Source organism: Trachypithecus francoisi, unplaced genomic scaffold, assembly GCF_009764315.1.
Source record: "Trachypithecus francoisi isolate TF-2019V2 unplaced genomic scaffold, Tfra_2.0 Lachesis_group1, whole genome shotgun sequence".
Classification (NCBI taxonomy): Eukaryota; Metazoa; Chordata; class Mammalia; order Primates; family Cercopithecidae; genus Trachypithecus; species Trachypithecus francoisi.
Window position 1 is genome coordinate 63,604,690 of NW_022681454.1, and position 10,272 is coordinate 63,614,961.

The window sequence follows — 10,272 nt, forward strand, 5'->3', positions numbered from 1 at the left end:
ACCTTGAGAATAAATTTTTGCCTAGTAGTAAATGGCATCCTACTTCTTGACTACACTTGCGCCTGAGGATACAAAAGGACAAGGTGTATTTAACCTTAGAATGTCTCTGTAAGGTGAAAACAAATAAATGCAATTATCTCCACTTAAAGTCTAAAATTGGCAAACACTTATAAGATAAATGACTTGCTCAAGACTGACTAGAAGGAAGAGCTTTAGTATAAAAACTTAAATCATTATCTCTTTTTTAAACGGGACTGAATGGAGGATTGAGAACGGCTCTTTATGTGAAAGATAATATATTTAATATATTTTCTTTTGTTTTAAGGCAGTATTGAAATGAAAAAAGAGTAAACTCTTAGATTCTGATAGCATACATGGTGATAATGTAGTCATTTTAGTCATAATTAAGCTATATTGGGTAATTTTTGCATGCCAAAGAGCATACTGAATATTTACACATGTTAAATCATTCCTTTTATGAATTTTTTTTTTTTTTTTTTTTTTTTTTTGAGACGGAGTCTCACTCTAGCCCGGGCTGGAGTGCAGTGGCCGGATCTCAGCTCACTGCAAGCTCCGCCTCCCGGGTTTACGCCATTCTCCCGCCTCAGCCTCCCCAGTAGCTGGGACTACAGGCGCCCGCCACCTCGCCCGGCTAGTTTTTTGTATTTTTTTAGTAGAGACGGGGTTTCACCGTGTTAGCCAGGATGGTCTCGATCTCCTGACCTCGTGATCCGCCCGTCTCGGCCTCCCAAAGTGCTGGGATTACAGGCTTGAGCCACCGCGCCCGGCCCCTTTTATGAAATTTTAACAATGAAAAAGACATAATACCATGGTTCTATGAAGAATCTGCTAAGATAAAGAATCCTAGGCCAGGAACTGTGGCTCAGCACACTGGGATGCCAAGAGGGAGAATAGCTTGAGGCCAGGAGTTTGAGACCAGCCTGGGCAGAACAGCCTAGTTTCTACAAAACAACACAGTCTCTACAAAAATAAAAATAAAATACATAAATAATCCTCTACTCAATAACAGAGTTCACTTGCCCAAAGATACATATTTGGTAGCTGAACATTTCTAATGATAATATGAATTTCAAAACTATTATTATTAGGTTGAAATGTTAGTGTATGAAACAGAAATCATACCTATCAATCAGTATTTGGTAAATATTTGTCTTCTACATTTATTTTCTTTAATAATGTACATTGGTCACTATTCCTGTTTATTATTACACATTTATCTTCTTTACAGTCCCAATCATAGCCTTTCTATCTCCACTTATCATAAATTCAGTTTGAATCCTCCAGTTCTCCAAATAGACATAATGGCTATCTTTCTGTTTCTAACACTTTTATAGTAGTTCAAGTTACTCTCTCTATTCAAGATCTAGTGGTACCAAAGTGTTAAGTGCTGAGCATGCAAGGACAGTAAGACACACACAGTTCCACCTTTATGGAATCTATGATGTAATGCCACATAAATTAAACAATCAACTCTAATATTAGCCATATGCATTTAGCATGACAACAGGATGCTTTGGAAACACATAAAGGATACCTACCCTTAATATGGAAGGTTTCTTAGGGAAAGTGATATGGAAACTGAAGGACAATTAGCAATCAGCTGGGCAATAATGGAGCATGATGTTCTAGGCAAAGGGAAAAATATGTGTGAAGCACTAGGTAAATGAGTTTAGGGTAATGTAATTCAGAATATGTGATGCAGAAAGTAAGAGGTAAGGCTGGAGTTATGCATATTCTTGATAGTAAAGAAACTTGAGAGCATTAATAAAGAATATAAAATTTTTGCCTTTTTTAAAATTTTTATTTATTTTTTATTATTATTATACTTTAAGTTCTAGGGTACATGTGCATAACATGCAGGTTTGTTACATATGTATACTTGTGCCATGTTGGTGTGCTGCACCCATCAACTCGTCAGCATCCATCAACTCGTCATTTACATCAGGTATAACTCCCAATGCAATCCCTCCCCCCTCCCCCCTCCCCGTGATAGGCCCCGGTGTGTGATGTTCCCCTTCCGAAGTCCAAGTGATCTCGTTGTTCAGCTCCCACCTATGAGTGAGAACATGTGGTGTTTGGTTTTCTGTTCTTGTGATAGTTTGCTAAGAATGATGGTTTCCAGCTGCATCCATGTCCCCACAAAGGACACAAACTCATCCTTTTTTATGGCTGCATAGTATTCCATGGTGTATTGTGCCACGTTTTCTTAATCCAGTCTGTCACTGATGGACATTTGGATTGATTCCAAGTCTTTGCTATTGTGAATAGTGCCGCAATAAACATACATGTGCATGTGTCTTTATAGCAGCATGATTTATAATCCTTTGGATATATACCCAGTAATGGGATGGCTGGGTCATATGGTACTTCTAGTTCTAGATCCTTGAGGAATCGCCATACTGTTTTCCATAATGGTTGAACTAGCTTACAATCCCACCAACAGTGTAAAAGTGTTCCTATTTCTCCACATCCTTTCCAGCACCTGTTGTTTCCTGACTTTTGAATGATTGCCATTCTAACTGGTGTGAGATGGTATCTCGTTGTGGTTTTGATTTGCATTTCTCTGATGGCCAGTGATGATGAGCATTTTTTCATGTGTCTGTTGGCTGTATGAATGCCTTCTTCTGAGAAATGGTGCTGGGAAAATTGGCTAGCCATAAGTAGAAAGCTGAAACTGGATCCTTTCCTTACTCCTTATATGAAAATTAATTCAAGATGAATTAGAGACTTAAATGTTAGACCTAATACCATAAAAACCCTAGAAGAAAACCTAGGTAGTACCATTCAGGACACAGGCATGGGCAAGGACTTCATGTCTAAAACACCAAAAGCAACGGCAGCAAAAGCCAAAATTGACAAATGGGATCTAATTAAACTAAAGAGCTTCTGCACAGCAAAAGAAACTACCACAAGAGTGAACAGGCAACCTACAGAATGGGAGAAAATGTTTGCAATCTACTCATCTGACAAAGGGCTAATATCCAGAACCTACAAAGAACTCAAACAAATTTACAAGAAAAAAACAAACAACCCCATCAAAAAGTGGGCAAAGTATATGAATTTTTGCCTTTTTCATGTGGTAATAATTATTCAGCAGCTTTGTAACCAGCAGACTCAGTGGAGTATCAGGTATAGGGAGAGGATCCATGTTGACAGGGAATGAGGGGTGAAATAGAAATGAGGAACTAGAAACAGGGATTTTCCCTGTGATTGTAAGATGTTTATTTGGAAACTTTATGATCCTACTATTAATCTTACCACTGGATTAGATTTATAATAAGGATATCTTTCTGCTCTTTTTCCTTCTATACTTTCTTCTCCTGCTGATGCTACTGTTACTACTACAACTGTGATAGACACCTTTTTAAAAGTACTTTAGAGGAATAAAACAGATGAATTAACTCATTGGTTCTCACAAACTGGTGATTTACCAAGATCACTCTGGCTTAACAGTGGACCACTTATTAGAAGAAATAAAACCAGAGATGGATAAAACAGTTAAGAAGCTGTTGTTATCCAACTGAAAGAAGACAGCAGCTTGAGATGAACACTGAATATAAGAAGTGGGCAATTGAAGAGATGGTTTACATGAATAGATCAGAAAATGTCATGGTGACTAATTCAGGCAATATGAAGGAAGTGAGAGAAGACAAGGTTATAGTTTATAATATTGCCTGATTGTCATTGACAAAAATAGCAAAATAGAAGTATTTTCCTCCCTTTGTTTGAGGCAGAGTATGAATTCAATTTTGAATGTGTCAAATTTGAAATGTTATGAGATATCTAAGGAAGATGTCCAGTAATCAGCTTACTATACAAACCTAGAGCTCAGGAGACTTAAATACAGAAGCGGATATAGGAGATTTCCCAGGAGAGAAAGGGTAGTATTATCAGAAAAGAAGGCTCGTAGCTTGGAAGGAGTAGGATCTGGATAATTACCAATATGTAGGGAATGGGCAGAAGAAAATGAGGTAATAAGCAACCCCCCAAAACAAAATGTTTCAAGATAAAGGAAGAAAACCAGAAGAAACCTGGTTTTCCTGCATAGTACAACTAAAGCTAAGCTAAAAAGAACATTTCAAAGGAGGGAGTGGTCAAATGGTCAAATGCTATAGGGAAGGTAGATACAATTAAAGAGAAAGTACTGGTTTTAAATGTAACAAGAAATGTGATTATTCTTTGATAGATTTTAACATAGCATTATTTGCAAATGACAGTGGAGTGGTGAGATGGTGGGAGAAGAATCCACGTTTCCATGAGTTAGTCCCATGAAAGGGAAGAAAAGGAATAGAAACAATAGGAATATAAGTTCCTACAAGTAGATTGACTGTGAAAGAGTGGAGAGAACTGGTAGTACTTTCCCTATGATTAATATTCAGTAAATTATTAGTGGAAAAATGGCAAGAAAAGGCATGTGCTACTTAAACTTATAATATATTTTGATCTTCTTCACTGTTCCTTTACTTGTTGGCAAGGCTTCTCAGCTTACTTCTTGGCACAGTGTAAATTGCAAAGAAACTACTCAGAATTTCAGATTGATACTTGCCTTCAATTGTTTATGAAGGAACCAGACAGTAAGTTCCTTAGTGATTTCAGTCATGCATGGAAATTCTACCAAAGTTATCTGTACAAGTAAGAAGTCTGTTACCAGGAAATCACATTGTATTCCAAAAGCATACCTTTTTTGGCCACTGTATTGTTATACGAGATATTTTGTAGGCCTGAAAACAATTTTCATACTAAGATGTTGAGTGTACACCATGCAGCCACATGAAACTAGGTATTTTACGTAGTATTACATTTTAATCCTCATATCAACGATGTTGACTGGTATCATATCACTCATCTAAAACATCATAATATGTTTTAGATGAGGAAACCAAGTATCATGCCTAGGGTTCCATATAAATTGCAGAACCATAATTTGTACTTAGGTACAGATAGTGAGGCAGGATATTAAAGAAAGAAAAGTGAAATAAAAATTAAAAGAAAAAAATAAAACAAGCTGCTTGTGTTAGGCAGACTCATTTCAATGGCAGTAACAGGCAAAGTTTTGATAATGTTATCTAAGAGCCAGAGTTCAAAGAGATGTGTTCTGAAGGCTCTCTTAGCATGCCCGCAACATAGAGATGTGAGGAGATAAGTTCTATCTCTCCTTTAGTGTTAAGTGAACTTCTACCTCAAATCCCATCCTGTCTGCTATGTAACTATATCTTGCTCCTTGCTCTGTAGGTTTTATGAGGTCCTGTTTTCCCTATAGTTAATGATTGTAGGTTCCTGCTTTTTCATCTAAGCAGTATAGTAAAGGTCACTAGACATGCCTGAGCAGGTCTAGTTTACAGACAGCTGGATGCCATGGTGGGGGGTAGAAAGATGAGTCTTTGTGAAACTCCTATGAACTTTGAACTAACCCAGATTAACGACCATCTGGGCTGCATAGTAAGGGATATACTAAACCTGAGTTATGAGGCTGGCATAGCCTGATTAACTGCCTTTGTCTTGCTTCTGTACATTCGTTTTCACACCACTTAGGAATAGGTATATGAGGAAAACCTTGTCTTTGTTCGGGGCCCAGTCTTTGGACATTGAGTCCACTGTGTCTGAGTGCACTCAATAAAGACTCTCCTGCTATACCCAGAGGCCTCTCTTGCCCTCCCGATTTTTCCGCAACATTTCTGGTGAGCCAGCCAGGAGGGAGAGATGATAGATTGGCTGTCTCCTTTGCCTGTGGGTCTGGGGCTCCCAGCCACAGGAGATCAGTTACCCCAGGTGTGCCACTGGGAGAACCTCAACCTGAAGGGGAGATTGGCTCTTCCGCATCCCTGGTACCCCTCCCCTAACAGCACAGTGGAACCTGGAAGGGGTTACAGGAGGATCCCAGAAGCAGTGCTACTGAACTGTGGTAAGGTTTTGGGGCAGGATCTGTCTCATAAGGACAGAAGAGGAGCCTGATCACCTCCCAGGGTATAATTCGACCTAGAGAGGCTGGAGAAGGCAAGAGTGGCTCGCCAAGTCAGATGAAACTTACACCCCAACTGACATGGTATGTGAGAGAGGCTCGCTAAGTCAGTTAGAAAAGGGAACTGGGAGAGGGGAAGTGCATGCAACTGTGTGAGAGATGGTTTTGGGAGGGACTAACGCAGGAGGTAATGTGGGGAGGCACAGATCTTAGTGTGGACTGTGTGCTCCGAGCGAAGTATGGGGCAGACCTGGGCTAGTGGCAGTCCACATCTGGCGAATAGGAGCTGCCACCTGGCTGCAGCATCCGTGGTGGGAATAAGGAACTCTCCTAGCTAGGCAGCGTCTGAAAAGTCCCGTAATAGGAGATGGTCTGGTCAGTCCGAAATGAAAGTCAGAGTGAGTGCACGTCATAAAGGGAGGAAATGGGGGAAAGTTGTTGAAACCCACTCCATTGGAATGTAAGTTAAATAATTTTAAGAAAGTTTTTTTAGGGGATTATGGAATTAAGTTGACCCCCCAAAAGCTGAGAATGCTCTGTGAATTAGAATAGCCGCCTTTTGGTGTCAGTTGGCTGGCCGAGGGTATTATAGATAGGGAGACAATTGGCTGGGCATTTAAGGTGGTGACCAGGGTCAGGAGACAGCAAGAGTACCCATACCAATTACCCTATATCGATTAATGACTCAATATTACACAAAACCAACCAGCATGGTTGCAACCCTGTTTGGCAGCATATTGTAAGACACTTGTGGCCCTAGCAGCCGAACCCAAAATGAAAGTAAAATCGGCCATGCCAGCAGCTGCAGAGAAAGAGAAAAAAGCTATAGGAAGGGCAAGGTAAACCAATTTTACAGGCACCTCAGAACAGAATTTCCTCCTCCTCCTTATGTTCCAACCTATCTCCCTTTACCGAGACCAACTGCTCTTGCTGCTGGTTCATCTGCCCCAGCTGCCCAAGAGGAGTTAAATCTGTGAGGGTACATGCCCCAGCCTCACCTGGGAAGGAGGAATCAGAGCTACAGAAAGTTAGGGTGGAAAACCTGGAAAGTCAGGGAGGCTGTCTCAGGTCTGACTGTGCCCCAGTCAAGCAAATGACTCTCTGGGAAATGAGAGGACCTGTCTATCATCATGAGCATGGGAGAGAGAGAGATTTTGTTTTCCAGCCCCCAGCAGGGGGCTACTGGACCTGGGAGGATCCAGACACCCATCTGATTGAACTGGCAGGGGCTGAGGGATATGAGGACTAGGACTGACGGAGCTCCATCTCTTTGGGCCTCCAGGAGCCTATGGTCACATTGGAAGTAGGGGGCAGTTGATGGACTTTATGATAGATACCAGGTCTGAGCACTCAGTAATGACCCGACTTATAGGGCTACTATCCAAAAACTGTGCAACTATTGTAGGAGCCACTGGAGTCTCAGAAAAGGGGCCTTTCTGTCGGTCAAAGAGGTGTGTTATAGAAGGACTAGAAGTCCAACATGAATTCCTGTATCTGCCAACTTGTCCAGTTCCTTTGCTTAGAAGAGAGCTACTTCAAAACCTGTAGGTAGAGATTACCTTTGGGCCTCAAGGGAATGTAACTTTAAACCTAGCATGCCCAGAGGCTATGGTGTTAACCCTTACTGGCCTGCAAGCTGAGGAATGGAGGCTATATGCAGAAAAGACCCCGGAACCAGGAGTAAATGAAACGCACACGTTACTTACTAAAATTCCCAGAGTTTGGGCTGAAAGTAACCTGCCTGGACTGACAGTAAATCAGGTACCAGACTCACTGCTCCCCGAGGCCATACGGGGAATCCACAAACACTTAGAGTGGCTTCATAAGCATGGAATCATAGTCAAATGCCAGTCACCATGGAACACCCCTCTCTTGCCAGTGTGGAAGCCATCTGGTGAGTATAGGCTAGTGCAGTATTTGTGTGCAGTAAACCAAGCTACAGTGACCATCTACCCAGTGGTGCCAAACCCGTATACTTTAATGGGACATATTCCAGCAAGTGCCACTTAGTTTACAGTCTTAGATTTAAAGGTTGCATTTTTCTGTCTCCAGTTGGCACCGATTAGTCAGCCTATTTTTGCTTTTCAGTGGGGTGAATCACAGTACACTTGGACAAGACTCCCACAGGGATTTAAGAAATATCCCACAATATTTGAAGACACACTGGCCTCAGACCTTAAAGCATACACCCCACCAAGCAGTGACTGTGTCTTGCTCCAGTACATTGATCATCTCCTTCTAGCAGCCCCAACTGAAGAGGACTGCTTCCAGGGGATCCAACACCTCCTGTACCTGTTACGGAAGGCAGGATATAAAGTATCAGGGAATAAGGCTCAAATCTGCTCTGAAAGTGTTCAGTGTTTAGGCTTCTATATAAGCCAAGGGAAAAGATGGCTCGGTAGCGAATGGAAGCAGGCTGTTTGTGCACTTCCTACTCCAACCACCTGGTGACAAATAAGAGCGTTCCCAGGGACAGCAGGGTTCTGCCGCATCTGGATCCCAAATTTCTCACTCGTGGCTAAGCCATTATATGAAGCCACAAAGTGGGAAAAAAAGGAGTCCTTCCTCTGGGAGGCACACCAGGAAAAGACTTTTAAATAAATCAAAGGAGCCTTGACTCAGGCCCCAGCTTTAGAACTACCACATCTTACTAAGCCTTTATATATATATGTCCATGAGCAACAAGGGATGGTCATAGGGGTCCTAACTCAAGTCATAGGGTCAAGGTACTGCCTGCCCCGGTGGCACACTTATCCAAGCAATTAGATTTTGTGGCACTTGGATGGGCTCCTTGTTTTAAGGCATTAGCTGCCACTGCTCTTCTGGCACAGGAAGCTAATAAACTGACTTTAGGACAGCAACTGACAATCCAGGTACCACACTCAGGTGTAACTTTGATGGACCAAAGGGGGCACCATTGGTTATCAAATCTGAGAATGACTTGATACCAAGGGCTCTTATGTGAAAATGCCTGAATAACTTTAGAGACTGTGAATACCCTAAACCCAGCTACCTTGCTCCCCAATGAGTCAGTGTGAGGAAACGCCCTTCATTGCTGTGTGGATGTGGTAGACGAAGTGTTCTCAAGCCAGAGTAATTTGACAGATCTGACCCTCAGGGACCCGGACATTGAATATTTTACTAATGGGAGCAACTTCATTCCTGGCGGCGGTGGGGGTGGTCCGCTGACAGGGATATGCAGTACTGACTTTGGACTCAGTAGTAGAGGCACAGTCTTTGCCTACAGCAACTTCCGCTCAGAAAGCAGAGCTAGTATCTCTGACAAGGGCTCTCTGGCTAGCAAAAGACCAAAAGGCAAATATTTACACAGACTCTAAATATGCTTTTGCTACTTTACATGTTCATGGGGCTATTTACAAAGAAAGAGGACTTTCAACTGCTGGAGGAAAAGTTAAAGGAAGAAATTCTACAGTTCTTGGACAATGTATGGGCCACAAAGCAGGTGGCAGTGATGCACTGTAGGTGGCACCAGAGGGCAGGAACATCAGAGGCTAAAGGAAACAGAAAGGCAGACAAAGAGGCAAAGCGGGCTGCAGTGATGACGCCACCTTCTAAAGAGGAAGCCTTAACTATGTCTCTCCTCCCAGAGATTCCCCTCCCAGAGACCCTAAGCTACACTCCAAATGAAAGAGCTTGGTTTGCCCAGGAAAATGGAAGCTACATTGAAGGAGGATGGTGAAAATTCTCCGATGGGAGGCTAGCTGTACCTGAAATAGTGGCCCAGATAACGACCATCTGGACTGCATGGTAAGGGATATACTAAACTTGAGTTATGAGCTGGGATAGCCTGATTAACTGCCTTTGTCTTGCTTCTGTACATTTGTTTTCGCGCCACTTAAGAGTAGGTATATAAGCAAAACTTTGTCTTTGTTCGGGGTCCAGTCTTTGGACATTGAGTCTGCTGGATCTGAGTGCACTCAATAAAGATTCTCCTGCTTTACCCCGAGGTCTCTCTTGCCGTTTTGATTTTTCCACAACAACAGCATCAAAGCAACTGCTGTATTTCCTCATACCACATCATAATTCCACAAGGAATTATGGATATACTCAGCATGGCCTTTCAGGGCTATTTTATTGTAAAAAGTAAAATAAACATTATCCTCTGCTCTACATTAATTTTGCAGGATCTTTTTTTTCACTTTTTCCTTTATTTGTGCAATACATATTCTTCTGAACATCTCCCATGTACTGCAGTTCTCTACAGCAGATACAATGGTCGGGGGAAAGCTAAATCAGAAATGGATTCCACATTCAAATAACTTAGGGTCTAG